This window comes from Cetorhinus maximus, chromosome 30 (assembly GCF_964194155.1).
Source record: "Cetorhinus maximus chromosome 30, sCetMax3.hap1.1, whole genome shotgun sequence".
NCBI lineage: Eukaryota > Metazoa > Chordata > Chondrichthyes > Lamniformes > Cetorhinidae > Cetorhinus > Cetorhinus maximus.
The window spans coordinates 3,613,046-3,633,782 of NC_135908.1; the positions used below are offsets into that span (position 1 = coordinate 3,613,046).

Consider the following 20,737-nt stretch of genomic DNA (forward strand, 5'->3'; position numbering starts at 1 on the left):
CCCACCATAGCCAGTCAAGGTTTATTGAGTCTGCTTTGCACTTTTTCAAATTGCGCCACAATTGATCTGCACTATTGGGTACTGTACCCTGTGGAGCAGTGTACTCATACAAAAGTGCTGTCTGTAATTGCTTTGGGGGAGGGAAGAAACTACTGTGAAATGCCCCATGCCACACACTGCACTCATGCAATTAGTCGGGTCATTGGTCATGTTAGTGAAAGGATTCCCTGTTTCAGTTGTGATCTATGTTCTGTAGTATGCAGCATTATGTAATTTGTACTGTATCAGTAGTTTTTTGTTACGGCCCCTTTGAGTAGATGATTAATGTGCACACATTAATTTGCAGCTAGCTATATACTGTAATATGGAAGTAGAACATTCAGTGTTTTGAGGAGAGGGAAAATGTTGCATTTATTCTGAGGCATTGTGTTTGATTGCAGCTATCAGTTGGTAGTGATTGGCTACTATGAAGCGGACTGCTGAAAGGCTAACATTTCATGTTCATTTGTTCCTACAGTAAGTGGATTTTTAAAATCCTTCTGTACCATTCTGACTTCAGATTTGTGAGCTGCAAGTTTCAGACCTGATTTACGCAGGGGCCGGGAGGGGGAGGGCACAAGAAACCTATTGAATGTAGGCAGATCTGTTTTGTGTCAGCTGATCAGTAGAATCTTGGGTGAGTACAAGATAGACATTAGTTTCTGCCCCCTGCCATAGCTGAATAAACTGTTATTTCTCAATGTCTTGACCTCATTCATGGGGAACTAGCACTTGAACACATTGTTGGAGCATTGCTGACAGAATGAAGCTAGGTCCCAGCAAAAGTCAACACCAGGAAAATTGAATTTATAGAAAAAAAAGCATAGACAGTGGCATTAAAACTGCTGGCAGATCGTTCCTTTACTTGGAACTTTGGTTAGCCTAAGGCCCAATCCTGTGGATTCAATCTTGTCTGCTATTGAGATGTTCATGTGTGCAGAATTCTTCAGGCACTGATTGGCATTCATAGGATTTGGCCCTGGATTCTGGCTGAAGCTGTAAAACATGCTTATGTGAAGGATCAAAAATTTTCTCATGAGGTTAAGGAGAACATCGGTTGAAGGTTTTCCTCAGGATGTTGTGTCCCAGCCCTGTACCACTCAAAGCTTATCCCATACCAAAGCTTGATGGCATGATCCATCTTCTGCCAGTGGCTCTACTAATACAGATATGATTCTGCAACTTGCTTTAACCCCAGTGCTACTGCCCACCCTGGGAAATAAGGGAACAACCTTTGCATCGTGGTTTTTAAAAGGCCATTAAGCAACAAATTTAACACAGGCTAGGCTATGTTGGGAATTCTAGTTGCTAATTCCATTTTGGGCTGTTTTATACAATACATGACTTTTTGATAACATTTTCCTTTTGTACCTGGGTGTCATTAAGGCTGCTTTGTTAACTGAAAGCACAGGAGTATGGCTGAATTTTTGATTCTCCATGATGTACTGTTTTGAAGCTATCATGTGGCTGGCAGAATCCATAGTGATAAACATGCAGAGGTTTGGACGTCATATAAATCACGAGTGAATTTCAAGGTTTTATCAAAGTCACTCATTTGAATGTTGTTACAACCATTTTTATAACGGAAATTGGTGTATCCAGATTTGACAGTGATTTAAAAAGGTATCGTTTTGTCAGTTTTAGAAGAGTAATGAAGTTTGAGCAACAGCAGTTGGTGTGAAATGGGCAGAGTCTTTACATTTGCCAATAAAATTCTCCTTGTGTCAGTGATATGCCGGGTTTGTAATGTTTGTGGTTATAATGAAAATTCTCTTGCTGTATTGTCATAATGATCCTGTTTTACTATAAGAAATAATATATTGGCATATTTGTTTCAAAATTGATAACCCGCTAAAGTACAAGTGTGGTAGAAATAGTGGTGTTTACCTCTGACTGAAGTACTAATATCCCAGCACTGTTGCAGTGCATAATATGATTTTCAGCACAGCATTAGGTTTTATATTGAGAAGAGCGAGGGTCCATTTTGGAGAGGACAGCTATGGTTGAAGAGTAATAGGAGAGCAGATAAATTGAGAAGTAATGGTTAGTTGCCTTCGGTTTGACTATATATGCCTGATAACTGCATGTAAAGCAGATGTTTACATTACATGGATATTCAGAAATCCTGATGTTTAAATGGGAGCAATATGATTTGATACTTGGAACTCCTAATTGAAAGATGAAAAAATATTGTAAGAAGTTTTGTAATAATTTGGCAAATATTGAGAGCTTATTTTTTCACCCACAGCTGAATACATTGACATCCAATTATTCCCAGTTTTCACAAGCTGCTAGCAGCTGTACAATTCCTCCCCCTGCAATTTATCATGTTTTTGGCACACCATGTAGCTTTTATGAAATTACCTGCACTAGGATGGAACAATCTGCAAGATGAAATGTTCGTCCATGCGCTGGTTTCTAGTCAAAGCTATAAGGTCTCTTTAATTAGTATCTTGAGGTATTCAGGATGTTTTTGTTCATGAGCAGATATTGAGTGTTTCAATGCTATTAACTTGGGAACAGATGAACAATCAAGTGTACATCCTCAAAGTGGTGCAGAATAGTACTCTGCCAGCACACATTATGATCAGTGCTTTTTGGTTTACAAATGGAGCCAGAAAATTTGTCTTTCATTGGCTTCACTGCCTATCCATGTGTTGATAAGAAGGCACAACTTCAAGTCAGTTGAGCTAAGGTTTCTATTATATCAAATGTATGTTTCATTCCTTGGAGAACCTTTATCAGGAAAACTTTGACAGAATTGTATAGGAATTTCCCAAGGCAGTTTGTTGTTTATCTTTATCAAAGTATTCAGGGTTGTGGGGGGTGATGAAGAGACTGGAAATCTGTAAGAGCAATGCACATTCCAGGAAGTGCGCAGCTAGTACTTCAACTATGAAAAGCCAGTTAATGTCTCCGTAGTATGGAGGGAAGGCTTGTTCTCTCTTATAAAGGACTGAGTTCATACTGACTTTACCATTTATAAACCTATATTTTGTCCATTTCTACCATTTTTAACACTAATCCTTCTTACTAGGCAGTAGATAAGGGATTCCTGTTCAGTTCCTTGTTCAATTTTTACTGTTGCAAGAACCTTTTTTTTTTGAATGATTTGTACATTTTCCCTTTTTTTTTGTTGCTTGCTATCAACTTGGAAACCTAAATTACTCCTCATGGGTAAAATAGTAATTTCAGCATTCATTGATTTTTAACTTAAAATGGCAAAACATGTTTAATTTAAAACTATATGTTGCTTAGTCAATCTATTAATAGAATACCATCATTGCACAGCTGGTAAAGGTGGCTGACTTGAAGTTTTCACAGTTGCTTTGATAAATTGAATCTCCCCAATTTGAATTTCACCAAGACTTGTTAAGTTGACAAGAGTGCTAGAAAGGAGAACACCTGATGAAGACACTTTGCTTGGCTTGCTGACAGCCTCCTTTCTCCTCCACCATCCCCCACCCCATAGCCATCCAAACTCCAGTTTTTGGGAAGTACTTGACTTGTACTTTTCCCTACAGCAGATAACTGAGATCATAGTGCACCAATGAAGGCTGAACTTTACACCCAATCGTCATTCATTTTTTGCATTGGAATGCAAACTTACTTGAAGGGAACAAAGGATGATTCGTGAAACAGGATTTTAATTTTGATCCTCCCATAATGACTCTTCTGTCAAAGGATGATGAATAGAGTCTGTAAAGGTGTGTTCATATGAAGATACTTCACAATTGGGTCTTTCATTTTTAAATGCATAGTATTACCTCTGTATGACTGTGCAAATGATCTGAATTGATTCATGATGTGTGCCTAAAGGAACTTAGCCATGCTTAATAATATCTAAACCACATTACTGAGGGATTCAGTTTCTGTTTGTCTGATGGTGTGCACTAGATTCCCATATGGACACAGTATCTAAACCTAGTCAAATTGGGTACAGGTTAGCATAAACCACATTTTGGACACCGTGCAAATTTGCACAGGATACTGCTGGAGTTCATGCAACTTAATAGCGTGCACACTGTAATAAGCATCTTGCTAGTTGTCTAGCTCTGTTCACTGTACTAGTTAGAGCATGGATTTGTGGGGTTAGTGGGAGTTGAGTGAGGAAAACCCTAGTTTAACTATTAATTGAAACAAGTGCTGTGTAATACTACAGGTCTGCCTGGACCAACTCTTTCATTGCTGTAACTATTTATAAATAAATTGTAAGGTTTTAAATCTAATAATTATTCTGCACTTCAATGTGTGAACACACAATCTAGGCTGACATGAGTACTGTACAAATGAAGTGCTACAGTATTTGAGGTGTTGTGTATTGCATTGTGATGTTAAACTGAGATCCCATCTGCCTGTTCAGGTGTATGTTGAGGAACTCTGAAGAACAGGCTAATTCTTCCAGTGGCTAGTTTCCTATTCTTAAGTTGTCATTCTAAATGGTCATTTATCCTGCTTATTTCTGGGACCTTGGGCTTTCATTTACCTACACAAATGATTCCACTTCAAAATATAATTAAGTGGCCTTGAAGTGCATTGAGGTGTCCCAATGATATAAAGTGCAATGAGCTCTTCTATACGATGAAAATGCATTAACTGGTTTGTGTCTGGTTCTATTTTGGGTTGGGGGCTGCTTCATACATGAACAAAGTGATGTTAAATGTTAATTGGCAAAATTAGGATTTTTAAATATGTAGTCTCGGGCTATTTGTATCCCCAGGTGTTGCAGTACCTTTTGTAGCTTCCAGACAAAAGCAATGAAACATCTTTAAACCAAAAGTAGAATGAGTTTTTTGTTACTGCGATTCTACAGTCATTTTGTTGCCTATAACAGCTCAACTTCTGGCCAAAAACCAGTATTTGGTACAGTTTTCAAAAAAAACAAAATGTAAGTGCATACCCTGAAAAGCAATTTCTCTCTATTTGTGCAGTTCAGCATTCAAGGAACAAGGTAAGACAGTATTAAGTTAGCAGCAAAGACATACAGAAATGCAAGAAAAAGTAGAAATCTATCTGACTGGAAGAGCTATTTTAAAAAAAAATCAACAAAGTCATAGAAAGTGTTGGAGTCTGAAAACGAGTGGCAACAAAAATTTGAGTGACGTAATAGTTTCTGTGAATAAATTGTGGATGGTGAGGGAAATGTGAGTGCATTGAAGATAAATGCAGTTGACGCTATAAAGCGTATCATAGTATTTTTAGTGTAGAAGGAGGCCATTCGGCACATCAAGCCTGCACTGGCTCTCTTAAAGACCATTCCACCTAGTCCCACTCCCCTGCCCTATCCCCGTAACCCTGCACATTCATTCTTTCTTTTCAGGTTGCAGCCCAATTCCATTTTGAATACCTTGATCAAACCTGCCTCCATCAACATGTCAAGAAGCTTGTTCCAGACTTCAACCATCCACTGGGTGAAAAAAATTTTCATAATAAGAAAGGAAGACTTTGTACATACATTATTTTTTTATAGTGAATAAAATATGTATATATTATACGAAATGGATATTGAGTATTGGCATTTATATAAATGAGGGTATGAATATATTAAGGGTATGAAATTGTGTTTCAGTTATACAGAATCTTGGTCACATCTATTGGCATTGTCTTTAGCACTGCACCTCAGGAAGGCCCTAAGAGGGGATACAGCACATTCACCAGAAAGGGTTAAAGAAGACAGGTTGCATGAATTTGGCTTGTAACCCTTTGAGTTTAGAATGTTGAGGGGTGATCTCATTGAGGTGTTTAAAATGATGAAAGGCTTTGATACAGTTGAGGAGAAATTGTTATTATGATGGAATCCAAAGTAAGGGAGTACAAACAAAATTAGGAGTGAAATCTGGAAACACTTTGATAAAAATCAGCAGTGGAAATCTGGAACCCTGTCCCCCTCAAAAGGCTGTGAATGTTGGGTCAATTAGAATTTTCAGCACTTGAGATTGGTAAATTTGTATTAGTTATTTGCATTAGGGGATATGAATCAAAGATGAATAAATGAGATGCAGTACAGATCAGCCATGATCTGTTTGAATGGTGGAACAGAGAGCAGTCTTGTTGCTGAATGGTCGCTCCTGCTTTATTGTGTCAAATCAACGATGAAGTGCACTATCAATAATTCTAGCTTTGGTGAACACCTCTCAACTTGTGCTAGGTTACCAGAAATAAAAGAGAACTTGTATTATTGTACTTTATCTCATCCTTGGATCACCCCAAGAGTGAATGACTTTTGAAATGTATTCACTGTTGTGTAAACAGAGATAGAGCTTCTATTTTGGCTGCCAGTTTGTGGGATTGGTTGCAGCACTGGTCCCAGCACTGTACAGACCAGAAAGGTAGGCTTTCAATTGGTAGCCTATTTCAAGCTTTGCCAGAAATTGAGAGGTGAGCTGAAAAAATTAAGCCAACCGACAAACCTCTCTGCTTCTCTTTCCTCCTGTAAGGCACTCCATAAAACCCATTTCTTTGACGAGCTTTCAGTATCTCTCCTAATATCTCCTTGTAGAGCTTACTGTCAAATTTTGTTCAATACTGCTCCAATGAAATGTCTGTGGATGTTTTGCTGCATTATAGGCACTATATAAATGCAAGTTGTTGATCTTTTTGAAGACTTAAGTGCTACCTTCTAGAGGAGCTGCAGCATATGGTATGAACAGGCAGTTTCCTCAGTGCCATAATCTCATGTAGTTTAGCACTATGAGAAACTAATTTTCTATCTGATAATTAATCCTATATTTGGAACCTGGTGGTAATGTATATAATATAATATAACTTCAAATAGTTTGTGTGGGGGAAATGTTGTAGCTGTCAAATTTTTGCTATTTTCCAGCCTATTTCCATTGCCCACATTTTAATGCCAATCATTTGCCATCAGATAGCACAGTTGGTTAATTAATGCATTGGTAAAATTGTTAATCCAGGAGATGGGCAGTTGCTGCTGTTGCACTACAAAAACAGAATTACCTGGAAAAACTCAGCAGGTCTGGCAGCATTGGCGGAGAAGAAAAGAGTTGACGTTTCGAGTCCTCATGACCCTTCAGCAGAACTGAGTAAAGTTAGGAGAGGGGTGAAATATAAGCTGGTTTAAGGTGGGAGGGGGGAGGGGAAGAGAAGTTGGGGTGGTGGGGGGGTGGTGTGGTTGTAGGGACAAGCAAGCAGTGATAGGAGCAGATAATCAAAAGATGTCACAGACAAAGGAACAAAGACGTGTAAAAGGTGGTGATATTATCTAAGAAAATGTGCTAATTAAGAATGGATGGCAGGACACTCAAGGTACAGCTCTAGTGGGGGTGGGGTGGGGTGGAAAGACTGACAGGGCATTACAGTTATAGATTTAAAAATAATGGAAATAGGTGGGAAAAGAAAAATCTATATAAATTATTGGAAAAAACAAAAGGGAGGGGGAAGAAACGGAAAGGGGGTGGGGATGGGGGAGGGAGTTCAAGATCTAAAGTTGTTGAATTCAATATTCAGTCCGGAAGGCTGTAATGTGCCTAGTCGGAAGATGAGGTGCTGTTCCTCCAGTTTGCGTTGGGCTTCACTGGAACAATGCAGCAAGCCAAGGACGGACATGTGGGCAAGAGAGCAGGGTGGAGTGTTAAAATGGCAAGCGACAGGGAGGTTTGGGTCTTTCTTGCGGACAGACCGCAGGTGTTCTGCAAAGTGGTCGCCCAGTTTGCGTTTGGTCTCTCCAATGTAGAGGAGACCACATTGGGAGCAATGAATGCAGTAGACTAAGTTAGGGGAAATGCAAGTGAAATGCTGCTTCACTTGAAAGGAGTGTTTGGGCCCTTGGACGGTGAGGAGAGAGGAAGTGAAGGGGCAGGTGTTGCGTCTTCTGCGTGGGCATGGGGAGGTGCCATAGGTGGGGGTTGAGGAGTAGGGGGTGATGGAGGAGATGGAGCTGGTGTTGCACTGTTTGTTTAGGGTACATTTTACTTGCTGATAAATTCGCTGTAGTGAAGCCCTGGATGAAAAGCATGCTGTTTGTCCAATAATTTTGATCTTTCACAATTGCAGCCAGTTAATACTAATGCAGTATCATATTGTGGCTTTACTGAATATTATAACTTAACTCGAAGTTATTTCCAAATTTTGCAGATGAGTTAATTTTAAAAGAGCTGGCCAAAATTAAAGCCAAACCTTGTTAGTATTTGGACCGAACAGACATTTAATTGTCAGACCCCACCCATGCTCACATTTATTTCCTTTACATGCGAAGAATGCATTTTGTATCCTAGTTCAGCATCTAGCCAATCTTGTTGGTGTTTTGATGAATCATTTGTAATTCAATTATACTGTTTGAGATCTCTGTTTTCAGTTGGTATAAATCAAAATGTAGAAAATGATTGCTATTTAAAGTTGCATTGTAAAATGAGATTAGAATGCATGAATCATTTTTTGTATGTTCAGCTGCAGATAGAAAATGTTAATGATTTCAGCTAAACATTTCTCATTGGCCAAATGGTTATCAGTTGTGGGGAGAAACTGGATTGTTATTGGTCTAGGAAATTAACTGGAAGACAGTGCCTGGTGGCTGCATCAGAATCTGTCCACTGATCTATGTGCAAAATCTGCATTGCACTTTGTTCATGGTGGCTGTGCTGAAGAAACAGTCAGACTGGACAGTATATCTTGAAAACACTTAGTAGTTGAAGGAGTGCATGTAAAATTCCAGAGACTCGTGGATTTGCTCAAGTGGCATTGAGAGGCCCGGGATTTCGTTGCTTGGTCCATTCTTGATCATCTTTTGTGACAGCTGAAGTGTGGTACTTTCCTGTACTCTGACAGCCAGCCAGCTACAAGGATTTGCAGGCAAGTATTGGCTCTGCAAATCTCTTCCAGGTGTACTTCTTTCCCTTTTCCAGTATGCCTATTTCACCATGTGCCCTTTACAGTACAAAGCACGCATGGGGAGTGAGGGATTTACTGTCGATTTTATTCATATTTGTGTAACCACGTAACTGCTGATATTCTGAAGTGCTCAGGCCAGATGTGCCTCATAAATGATTCAGTAAGTATGGTGGTGGTGAAAGTGGTGGTCTTTTATGTGATTTTAGTAATTTAACTTCAGTGCACAGTGCTATCGTAACATATTGACCCATGGGTGTCCTCGTAGTTACCATTCTGTTTAGGGTGAGAGGGGGCAGAAAATTTAATCATGCTTATTGGAAAATGAGAGTTGCAGCCTAGTCCTTTTATTAACCTTCTGGTGAATAAGAAATTAAAATGAACTGCAGTGATAGGCCTCAGAGGCGGTGCTGCTTGTGTGTAAGATCATCAGGGCAGAAAGACGGTCCTTTTTTTATCAGGAAAAATGACTACAAAGCATTAATCCCTCCTGTATTTTGTTGCTGTGACTGCAGAATACTGCTGATCTATTGAAGGAGTCAGTGCATGTCCTCAATACTGCATCAGTCTGCAGAATAGGCCAGCCCAAACTGGCTGTGGTAAAATTGTGCACTGGAGCAAGCTGTAATGCGATCAGCAGCTATCATTTTTGCACTGACGCATTGTTGGTGTTCTGCTAATTAGAGCTCTGCTGTGTGCTTCTCTACTTTGAAAGCTGGCACTGTTTATACTGTGAGGAATTTCTTAGTTGAGTCACTAATATTGCAAAACCTAAGGACTAATGTAGCATCTTTGTTTTAAACCACTTTATCAAAAGCAGCTTTTTACATACTACTTCTGTCCTGCTAACACAGTTAGCTGTTGTCTTAAAAGGGAAAACAACGTACATTAATTCTGCTGCCCTGTTGGCATCAAATAGCTGCTACCTTTTGGAACTTGGACTTTTGCTGTACTTTGAGGGAAGTGACTTGCTAAACACCACTGAATAGAGCTTTGGGGTAAAAAAAACAGGCAATTCTGGAATAATTTGTTCATTCAGGATATAGTACAATACTAGCACAGACTATAAATTTGGCCTTGTTGGAAGAATAAAATTGCTATCTGCCCTCTTTCTAGCCCACAGTGACTCCACCACCCCTTCAAAATGTAGCTTTGCTGTTTTGAGGTTCTCTCCAAAGTTGGGCTTGAATTTCCTGTGAGGAGATGTAATTTTGCATGCTCATTATGCTTTTTATATTGGTGTGGGTGCAAAATGTCTAGCTTTTATGGAGCTCTTCACGTCACTGCACCTCAGATTGGGACCTTTAACGATTTAGGGGAATTGAATCTCTGTCCCAATTCATGTTGCTGTGCTTGGCTGCACAGAGCTTTATTCATTTCTTTGTTCATCTAGTACACAAAAAGGCACCAGCTGAGTTTGCTACCCTGAGATTTGAAAAGTATGCAACTTAGGAGTTTAAACTTGTACCTGGCCAATTTCTGTCACAATCTGTTATCAAGGTGGGCTGGTGGAACTGCTTTGCAGCAGGGTAGATGAATGTTTCTACTGAAATGGTATATTCCAGATTTCAGCCAGCCAGCGTGAGCCATTGCTGGATATAGAAGAGGTAAGTGTCTCCCCAAATGGAACAATGAGCAATTGTGAAGGGTTGGTCAGCAAAGACTGCTTTTGGGCATAACAGTTTGTTACAGGAGTATTTTGACACAGGCTGTGTAATAGGCCCCTTACCAGCTGGATTTAATGTTTGCTAGAAAGACTCTTTTTTAAAATAGAGGAACAAAATATACTATAAGTTAATGTTCCAAATATTTAAGCTTTCAAGTTCATTTAATTGTGAGACACTTAAAATAATAAGTTCACAATTCAGTATATTCAAATTCTGCAGAACATAGCATGGACCAGGTGATCATATTCTAGGTTACTTAATGGATATTTCAGTGATTCAAAAATCTATGGGAACAAATTCACATGGACTATTTTCTTGATTTAGGTTTTTTCTTATGAAAACTTTAGTGTTAATTGCATATTATTTTTGTTTAATTGTATGTAGGTGGTACGCATTAATTGAGGATTAATTTGTACACATAGACATAGACATAAACTGAAAATGCGGTTGTTGAGTTCGGAGGCGTATGCTTGTGATATGCAACTCTGTAAATCTGTGCTTTTACAAGTGTGCAAAGGTTAGTTTCTGTTCTATCATTTGCCAACTGACTTTCTGGAATATTAATGTCTAGTGCCTTTTCTAGGTGCATGTTTTTTTTTATAGCAAGAGTATCTTGAAGCTAAAAAAAATGAAGAAAAGAATGAAGGGAAATTTCCATGCCACATGCTGGCCATCGTTTCCTAGAGATAATGCTACAATTTCCTTTTTTTTATGAGGACGTTTATTACTTGTTTTTTAGGTTCATTGGTGGGAGGCCCACCATTTCAGGTATCCACTCTGATCCTGTAGCCTATAGGCTGGGCCAATTTTCTTTTTTACTTAATAATTAATTGGCTGTGAAGCACTTGGAGAAACTCCACACACTGTGTAGCTTTATCACTGCAAATTATACTAGAGTTGGCTCCAGTAATGTTTGAATCAAGCTAAGGTGTTAACCTAGAGGCACTTGATTCTTGAAAGATGACTCCTGACTGAATATCCAGACAGTCAAGACTATTCCTTTTTCATCTAGGTTTGAATTGGCATCCACATTGACAGTTGAATTTCCTATACAGGTCGACAGAGCTGCTTCAAGATGCACGCACGGACATCCTGTAACTTTAGAAAATCATTATTTGTAATTATACAGTGCCTTCTTACATCAAACACTCAAAGCGCTTCACTCAATGAATTTTAGTGATTAATTAGATACAGATCACTGCTCTGTGGCAATATTTCCTAGGAACATCAGTGACATGACTGGCCAATTAATCTATTTACTTGGCAGTACAGCATATCAGTTATGCCTAATATTTGTCCAATGTCCTCCGACTATCTCGGGAAGGTTAGGATCAGTTTTCCACTGAACCTGTGATAGGCAAGAAATGTATATTTTTCAAAAGATAAAAGCTGGCCCTTTTTCTCTGTTTTGGCTATTTATTCTCCTGAGCATTGTTTCTCAATTTGGATTCTGAACTTAAACAACATTTGCTCCCTCATGTTGCAATCACTTTGTTAAAAAAAAAATCTGTTAGATCATTTCATTTGTTTGGGTATAACGCTAAAAATTTTTACCAGATCTCAGCCTATGCATAAAGCCCAATGATTTGTCTTAACAATGCAAAGTACCTGGGTACAGTTGATTTACTGCGATCTATTATGCACTTAGACTACCCTGACTCCATTCATGAATAGTGCTTATTTAAAACTGCCCAAGCTCTTAATTGTGGACAAATCTAGGATTTGTATTCAGTAATGTGAATCAGTTGCAATTGTAAACTTTACTCAAGTGGAACTTTTGTTCCTAACTCTGGTACAGTGCAGTATAAACAATATTTATTCATAACTGGTTTGGATGAATTGTATAGTTCATGAGTGAATTGTAGACCATCTAATTGTGATTACCCTGAGTATTTCCTATTTTATCACGACAGAGCTTGTTGCCTTTTTGGCTCTTCCACAGCTATTCTGATGAAATGGTACATGATTAAATATGGCAGAGGATGAAACAAATGCATTAAGCATATAGTGAAAAAGCGGCTGCTGGAACCTCCTTGTGGAACGTGCCTTTGCAAAGGAGGTTTGGAGAGAGATGCAGGGTTTTTTGTCGACGTTCATCCCGAGTAGCTCCCAGGACTCTACGGGCTGTTTGTGGGGACATGCACCGAGATAAGCGTCAACTGCGGCTGGAGGAATGTCAGCTCAGTAAAAGACACTCTATGGTCTGCCTAAACTCGCTGGTTTTCCAGTGCAAAGAGTTCTCCTCAACCGAGTGTTGCAGACTGGCACATTCCAAGGTCCAAGACTGTGTGCTGGTGAATGCAGTAAAACTTGGGGTAGCCACTGCATAGTCATAATGTGGAAAGGTCACTGACTAAGGCTATTCAGCCTTAGTACACTGAGAGGCTGAAAACTGTGTAGAACTGCTCAAGCTGTAGACCTGTCATGGAATGTAGGTTGTGAATAGCAAGAGTATTGAAATTGTATGAGGCACCTCAGAGTGGAGCATGCTGTATAGAGAAAAGTTGAATTCTATTGCACTTTATCCTCAAATTGAAACATTTTACCCTCCGGCTATATGCCTGACATGGAATATATACTGTGAATAGCAAGAGTATTACATTTATATTAAGGCACCTCAGATTGAAACATGGAGACAAGTTGAATTTTATTGCACATTCTGCAATTTATAAGTCAATGTTTTGTATGTACTTTCTTTTATGAATAAAGTACATTTTTGGGGAAAAATTGGATCCAGGAGTTGAGCCATATAACTAGTTTAGAGTTTGTAAACCCTGACTTTTATTGGTCTGAATAAATGTACAGCAAGTTTTATCTCTGTCTTTAATTTATTTTAAGAGTTTTTATTGTTTATTATCCTAAGGTTTCATGGCAACCATCATTGTAGTGGCAGCTTTTTTTTTGACTATAAGACCCAGGGAGTGAAGATAATGAGTTGATATTAGACTGGAAGAGTTCATCAACAACTTACTATTTATTATGTGCTATTAGCAAAAATATTTCTGTGTTTTGTGTGTGCGTAAATATACAAGAAATATCACCAATCCAAACCAAGGACGGAGATATTGGGGATGACTTAAAAACTTGGTCAGAGGTAGCTTTCCGGGAGGGCCTTAAAAGAGGGGAGAGGGGTATAGGGAGGGAACCTCCAGAGCTTAGGGGCTAGATAGCTGAAGGCATGGCTGCGGATGGTGGAGCAAAGCATGTGAGGGATGCCCGAGAAGCCAGAGCTGAAGTAACATAGAGTTCCTGAAGCGTTGTAGGGCTGGATAAGCTTGAAGGGAAATTTTGGGGCGAGGAATTTCAAGACTAGGATGAAAATGTTAAAATCACATTCATTCAAATGTCATAGCTTTTAGTAAGATGTCATTTTGAGTAAAGTAATGGACCCTTTTGCAGGGTTCAAATGCCATACAACGAACTAATGTTCTGATTAATTTGGTTATTTTCCACAGTTTTGTTGGCATTATTTTGAACTATGGGGAGACAAGTTATGGGAAACAGGGAGGAAAGTGGGATTGAGGCTAAGATCAAATCAGCCACGATCTGGGAGCAAGTTTGAGAGGCCTTTTGCTCTGATTTCTTATAATTGGATGTTGCTGCATAGATGTTTCCTATGCATCAAATGACAACCTGCATTGTACCATCATATTTTTTGGTGAAAACACTTTGGCCCCTCTTTGAACTGGCAAAAGAAGAAACCAACTGCAGAAAAAAAAATCAGAAGTCATTAAATCTGCACTGGCATATTGTATGCATCAAAGTAGTTATGGTATTGAAAGGTCAGCTATAATTTTTTTGTTTAGCATATGCACTTGCTGGAAAATGGAAGTTTCCAAGTAAATATTGTCGCCATCAGACCTTTGGCTCTCAAAATTTGGCTTGAGAGGGCCTTTTAAATTCCTGTTGCATATTTTGTGTAATCTTGCATGTAGGATATAAAATTTTCACTTACACAATCTTGTGGCTTGCAGGATTTTGATAGTGGAATAACTAGTGGGAATGAAAAGGAGGATGCAGAAAAGTGGATATATTCATTCCACCCATATTTTATCAAGGCATTTCCAGAGGCTGTGTTTTCACATGTAGGGTGCCTCTCCGTATTCTGGGCTATGCCTGATGCTGGTTTGCATTCTGATTTTTTTTTTATTGATGCCTGCAAAGTGGGTTCCCAGCTGTATAGAAACCTAAAACCACCTTCAAAGGCATGGAAAGGAATATCTAGTTTACTTTTTTCTCCTGCATTGTCCGCTGGTGATGGGGGAGGTGGGGTGCAAGGAGAATATTTTCAAAAGATTATTGTGCATGTTGTTTCATCCTATTGGTATTTACAGACATTATATAAGAATTTATTGTTGTTTTCATGTTTAATTGGAGTGTGCTTCAAAAATTGAACATTCGTGGCTAAGGGGTTAAACCTCAAAACAGCACTATTGCATTCACCAGATGGTGGTACTTCAGTGTATTAATAAACTGCATTAATGAGCTTTAAATACTTGATCTGTATCCATTTCATTTAACACTTTGTAAAAATAATTTACCACTACTTTCACCTTCTGTATGATAAGTCAGTTTTTATTTACAGTCTTGGTTTAAAATGGATTTAATTTTGAGCTTTTTCATAATTTATGGAATAACATACATCTTTTGATTAGTAAAAAGCTAGTTTCTGCTAGTTCTGCACAAATGTGTGCAATATTTTTCTGAATACAAAGTCTGTTCTAGCAAATGGCTGCATGACATTGTAACCTTTTCGTTGTCAAATGATTGTCAGAGTTCCTACAGCAACGTAGTAAGCAAGCACTGTTTGGGAATGGGATTTTCTCTTCTCTCATACGGAAGAAGTGTGGAAATGCTCCCCTTTAAAACATTCTCTCTCTCTCTCTCTCTCTGAGCATGGCTGAGAGGAGCAGATTCAAGGCTGGAGTTATCAAGTGCTGAACTTCCTCCCATGTTCTCTACCTTTCTCTGAGAGGGGCAGGAATGGGGATGGTGGTGATGTGGGGAAAAGTTGGCTGTGGGTTTTCAAGCAATGTAGGAGAGAAGCTGATGATATAGATGCAGGTAGAATGATAAATTAGATTTTCCATAGCATTGCTCCTGGGTGTTCTGCAATATAACCCAGGGAATGGAATATAGGCCCAGCAAACTACAGGCAGAAATGTAGAAGCTGGAGTTGCGTTCGAAGGCCAAATAAATGGAGAGTTAATTATTAACATCAGTAGAGTGCATTTATTCTCTTCCCCTCTCATCTGCTCTTATTCTCCCCTCACCTTCCTCACTTCTTCCTCTATTATGGTTATCCTAATAAATGTATTCTACAGCCTGAATAATCCATTATTTATTTTATTTAGTTTGGATATTGAGCTTTTTTCCCCAACAGAAGATTTATTAAACACAATATTGTTAGTGTCAAGTGACTTCTTACCAACTCTTGTCAAATTGAGCTGCTCAGACTGAACTGTTGGAGCTACAATGGGAGTTAAGGCAAGCTGTTAGTGAAGTAGACAAAGGGGATGGACATAACATGAAAAGGACAATGTTGAGCAAACTTGAACCAAAATTCTGTCAGACAGGGATCGAAGGACCTTGGGCAAGTGCATTTTGAAAGAGGATTGGTTATCATTATTGGAAGCAATTATGAATTTTTGCTGAAGAGCTGACAGCTTCTCTCTCTTCCACTCTGCACTTTCTTGGAAGCTGGATGTTGGGGGAAGCAACTCTGCATTCATCAAACGAGGCAGGCTGTGCAGTTTCTTCGGACTTCCTCATGCTGTTGGCAATTGCCAGCCAGATGCAATAGCATGAGTTAATTTTCTGCATTTATATTGATTTCATTTTAAGTATTCGTTTCTTTCTACAAGGATGCAACTCCTTGAGACAAGATATAAAATTCAAAGAAACATCACATTTTTGTATGTGCTTTGTTATTTGCATTAAAGGCAAGGGAGGTCAATGCTTTAAAGTTAGGACAATTTTCTTTTGCAATTTGCATGGCCTCTATTATTTTGGATGCAGCACAGTTGCATGCAAAGTAAATTTCTGTCTCTTTGTGTTAACAGTTTATCCCTCTCCCCCTAGGAAAAGCTTACTGTGTTACATTGCTGAATCTTTTCCTTCCTGGATACTTTAGTGGTCCAAGGGTGCTAGTTTGTGGGCAGTCTGGTGGCTCCCACGAGGAAGTGGTTTTAGTTTATTCATTGTTTTTTAGTGCATGACCTCTGTATGAGCAAAGAAAGAACAAATTGCATTTATATTGTACTTTTCACAACAGGACAATTCAAAGTGCTTTACAGCCAATGAAGTATTTTTGTAGCAAAAACAAAAATAGCTGGAAAAACTCAGCAGGTCTGATAGCATCTGCGGAGAGGAACACAGTTGATGTTTCGAGTCTGTATGACTCTTCATCAGAACTAAGGAAATAGAAATGAGGTGAAATATAAGCTGGTAGAGGGGGGTGGGACAGGTAGAGTTGGATAGAGGGCCAGTGATAGGTAGAGGCAAAGAAGAGATTGCCAAAGATGTCATAGACAAAAGGACAAAGGGGTGTTGACGGTGGTGATATTATCTAAGGAATGTGCTAATGGGGACATTAAGGGTAGCAAGCAGGACAAGCAAGTGGCTGGTGGCCCTAGTGGGGGTGGGGTGGGGGGAAGGGATCGAAATGAGTGTAGTCACTAATGGAGGAAAGAGATCAGTGTCTGTCGCTGGTCCGTATAGCTACGTTGATGCTGGTGCGGTATGCCCATACACCTTGCCACTTGGTTCTCATGTGGACTTCAAAAATGAAGTCTACTTGTCACCTTTCAATTTAGCCCTGAGCATCTATCAAACTAATTGGAGTTCAGGAATTCACTTGAGGCTGCCAAGCATTTTAAATTGTGTCATTTATAACTTTCAATCTATAATAATTGCTTTTCCACAATAATACAAATGATCATGATAATGGCCAATACCAGGAAAAAGTTGTGTAAAATTGCTATTCTGTATTTCTGAGCTGGATTTCGATCTAATTTTGTTCTAACTTGTTTTAGGATAACTTGGTTTATCGCCTGATTCCTATTTCGGCCACTAGCAAATGTCAGTATGACTACTCACTTTCTGACTTGGAATGAAAATCCCTTTGATTGAATTAAAAATAATTTTTAATCCAATAAGAGCTTGATTTCATTTGGTGGATCAATAGTTTTCTCATGTTGGTTTCATACTTTGGCACTTGAAAAACAGCTTCAGTGTTTATACAGTTTTACTCTGGAATGTTAATGTTATTTTCTATTTCATAGAGGATTTGGCATGATCAATCTCACTAGACACATGAAAATGATCCCTACACTAGTGAATAAAGATCAATTGCATACATAAGTAGATACGAGTTAGGAGCAGGAGTAGGCCACTCAGCCCCTCGAGCATGCTCTGCTGTTCAATAAGATCATGGCTGATCTGAATGTAATCTCGACCCCACATTCCTACCTACCCCTGATAACCTTTTACCCTATTGTTAATCAAGAATCTATCTAGCTCTGCCTTAAAAGTATTCAAAGACACTCTTCCTGAAAAGGTGGGGAAAGTAGAGTCTCAAAGACTCTGAACCCTCTGAGAAAAAAATTTCTCCTCATCTCTGTCTTAAATGAGCAATCATTTATTTTTAAACAGTGACCCCTAGTTCTAGATTCTCCTACAAGAGGAAACATCCTCTCCACATCCACCATGTCAAGACCCTTCAGGATCTTGTATGTTTCAATTAAGTTGCTTCTTACTCTTCTAAACTTCAGCAGATACAAGCCTAACATGCCCAGCTTTTCCTCATAAGACAACCTGCCCATTCCTGGTATTAGTCTAGTAAACCTTCTCTGAACTGCTTCTAATGCACTTACATTTTTCTTTAAATAAGGAGGCCAGTATTGTACACACTACTCCAGATGTGGCCTCCCCAGTGCCCTGTATAACTGAAGCACACCCTCCCTACTTTAGTAATCAATTCCTCTCAAATTATAACATTCTATTTGTTTTCCTAATTACCTGCATGCTAACCTTTTGTGATTCATGCACTAGGACACCCAGATCCCTTTGAATCTGAGCTCTGCATTCTCTCACCATTTGGATAATAAGCTTCCTTTTTATTCCTTCTGCCAAAATGAATGAATTCACATTTGCCCCAATATACTCCATTTGCCAGATATTTGCCCACTCACTTAACCTATCTATGTAACTTTGTCCTCCTTACATCCTCTTCACAATTTACTTTCCTACCTATCTTTGTGTCAGCAGCAGAATTAGCCACCATTCCTTCGGTCCCTTCATCCAAATCACTTATATAAATTGTAAAAGTTGAGGCCCAGCACTGATCCCTGTGGCACACCACTTGTCACATCCTGCCAACCAGAAAAAGACCCATGTATGTCAACTCTTTGCTTCCTGTTAGCTAACCAATCTTCTATCCATGCCGATATGTTACCCTTACACCATGAGCTTTTATTTTCTGGAATAGCCTTTGATGTGGCACTTTATCAAATGCCTTCTGAAAATTTAAGTATAGTGCATGCAGCGGTTCCCTTTTATCCAAGCACATATGACAAACATCGTCTAATGCAGGTGCTGTGAAATCTTTTCTAAAATCAGAGCAGGCAGCTCAGGTATTTTGATTCTTGCAGTGAAGGTAGACTTTAAGCTGGTCAGAGAGCAGCATTATTGATTAGTGATGTCATAATTGCTTTTGTAAGGGTAATAGAAGGGGAGATTAGAAAAGCAGGTTTCATAACCTGGACAACTAATGTGCAGAGCATTACATTAATCAATGTAAAGTTTCACCAATTTGGCCTACATTTGTGTGGCTGCATAAGAGAACTGATTCCAACCATGTTAATTCAAGAGTTGGCATTCGGATGCTGCTTTCCTGTCATCAGAACTAAGCAAGTGCTGATATAAAATGCCTATTTTTTTACCCCCACTTGTGGGGAAGTGCAAAATTAGAAATAATCGTCATAAGAATGTCAGAAAATGATCAGATGGAGAATTCAGAAGTAACGTTATCCAGAGAATGATGAGAATGTGGAACTTGTATCACAGGGAGTAGTTGAGGCAGGTGGTATAGATGTGAGGGTCCTTGAGATGGTGCAGAGGAGATTTACCAGAATGTTTCCAGGAATGTAGGATTTTTAGCTGCAAGGTTAGGTTGACAAAGCCTGGGCTGTTTTCCTTAGAGTAAAGGAGATTGAGAAGGAGATTTGACGGAGGTATACAAGATTATGACAGGTTTAGATAAGGGAGATAAAGGAAAGTTGTTCCCATTGGCTGATGGTACAAGAAGTAGGGAACACACATTTAAGGTTTTGGACAAGAGATGTGGGGGGATGTAAAGAAGAACTTTATGAAGTGAATGGTAATGATCTGCCCCTGAGGGTGGTGGAAGTGAAGATGATTAATGATATAAAAAGCAAATTGGATGGGCACTTGAGGAAAATAAACTTGCAGGGCTATGGTGACAGATCTGGGGTTTGGAACTAACTGGATTGGCCTACAGAGCTGGTGTGGAGTCTGGGCTGAATGGCATCCTTCTCTACATAATGACTCTATTACTATGTATTTAAGTGGCTGTTAGATAAGTGGTCACACAGAGAGAATAGAGTATATGGTGATAGTTAGATTAGGAACAACGGGAGGAGGCTAGAGTGGAGAGTAAATACTGGAATGAGCTTGCTGGGTTAAATGATCTGTTTCTGCGCTCTATACTTTATGTAATTCGGTGTATTTACTATCTAGGCCTGTATCTCACGCCTGATTGCTACGACTTGTAGTTTTAATTAAGTCTTTCTTTTCCCCTGGAACTTGGTTTCACTATCTACATTGTTCAGGGTGTCACTTTGTCAAACAGAATCTTTACTTCAGAATTCTTGCTGCTTGTTCCTGCTTCATATACTGGCACTCCTCCAAGACTAGATCTTTGAATAGTTCTAATTATTTTGCACATAATTGGGAAATGGGCCTCGGGTTGAAAACCCACAAGGATTGCCTTGCAGTTTCCAGGAATTCACGCTTAATTTTTTGGGCATTGGTGTTTTGCAACCTAGGAGAAAATTATTGTATTTTTAAAAAAAATTTTAAATTCCCTTTCAGCACTTCTGTTTTAAAAATATGGGAGTAGTGGTGGCGGTGGTGAAAAGACTGTTTGAGTGGAGAGGTAGTGGGTT

The 20,737-nt window shown here is 39.1% G+C and overlaps 1 protein-coding gene across 3 annotated transcripts in view; it reads left to right on the top strand.

Annotated features, from left to right (window-relative positions):
- The window catches only part of LOC144669978 (tyrosine-protein kinase CSK), a 128,286-nt gene that overhangs the window by 65,673 nt on the left and 41,876 nt on the right, over positions 1-20,737 (top strand). The window contains exon 1 of one of the 3 annotated variants that reach the window (XM_078532280.1): positions 8,621-8,847. The exons of the other annotated variants lie outside the window; for them this stretch is intronic. The gene's annotated coding sequence lies outside the window, so the exon portion shown is untranslated. Of the gene's footprint in view, positions 1-8,620; positions 8,848-20,737 lie in introns of those variants that run through there. 3 annotated transcript variants of the gene reach the window in all.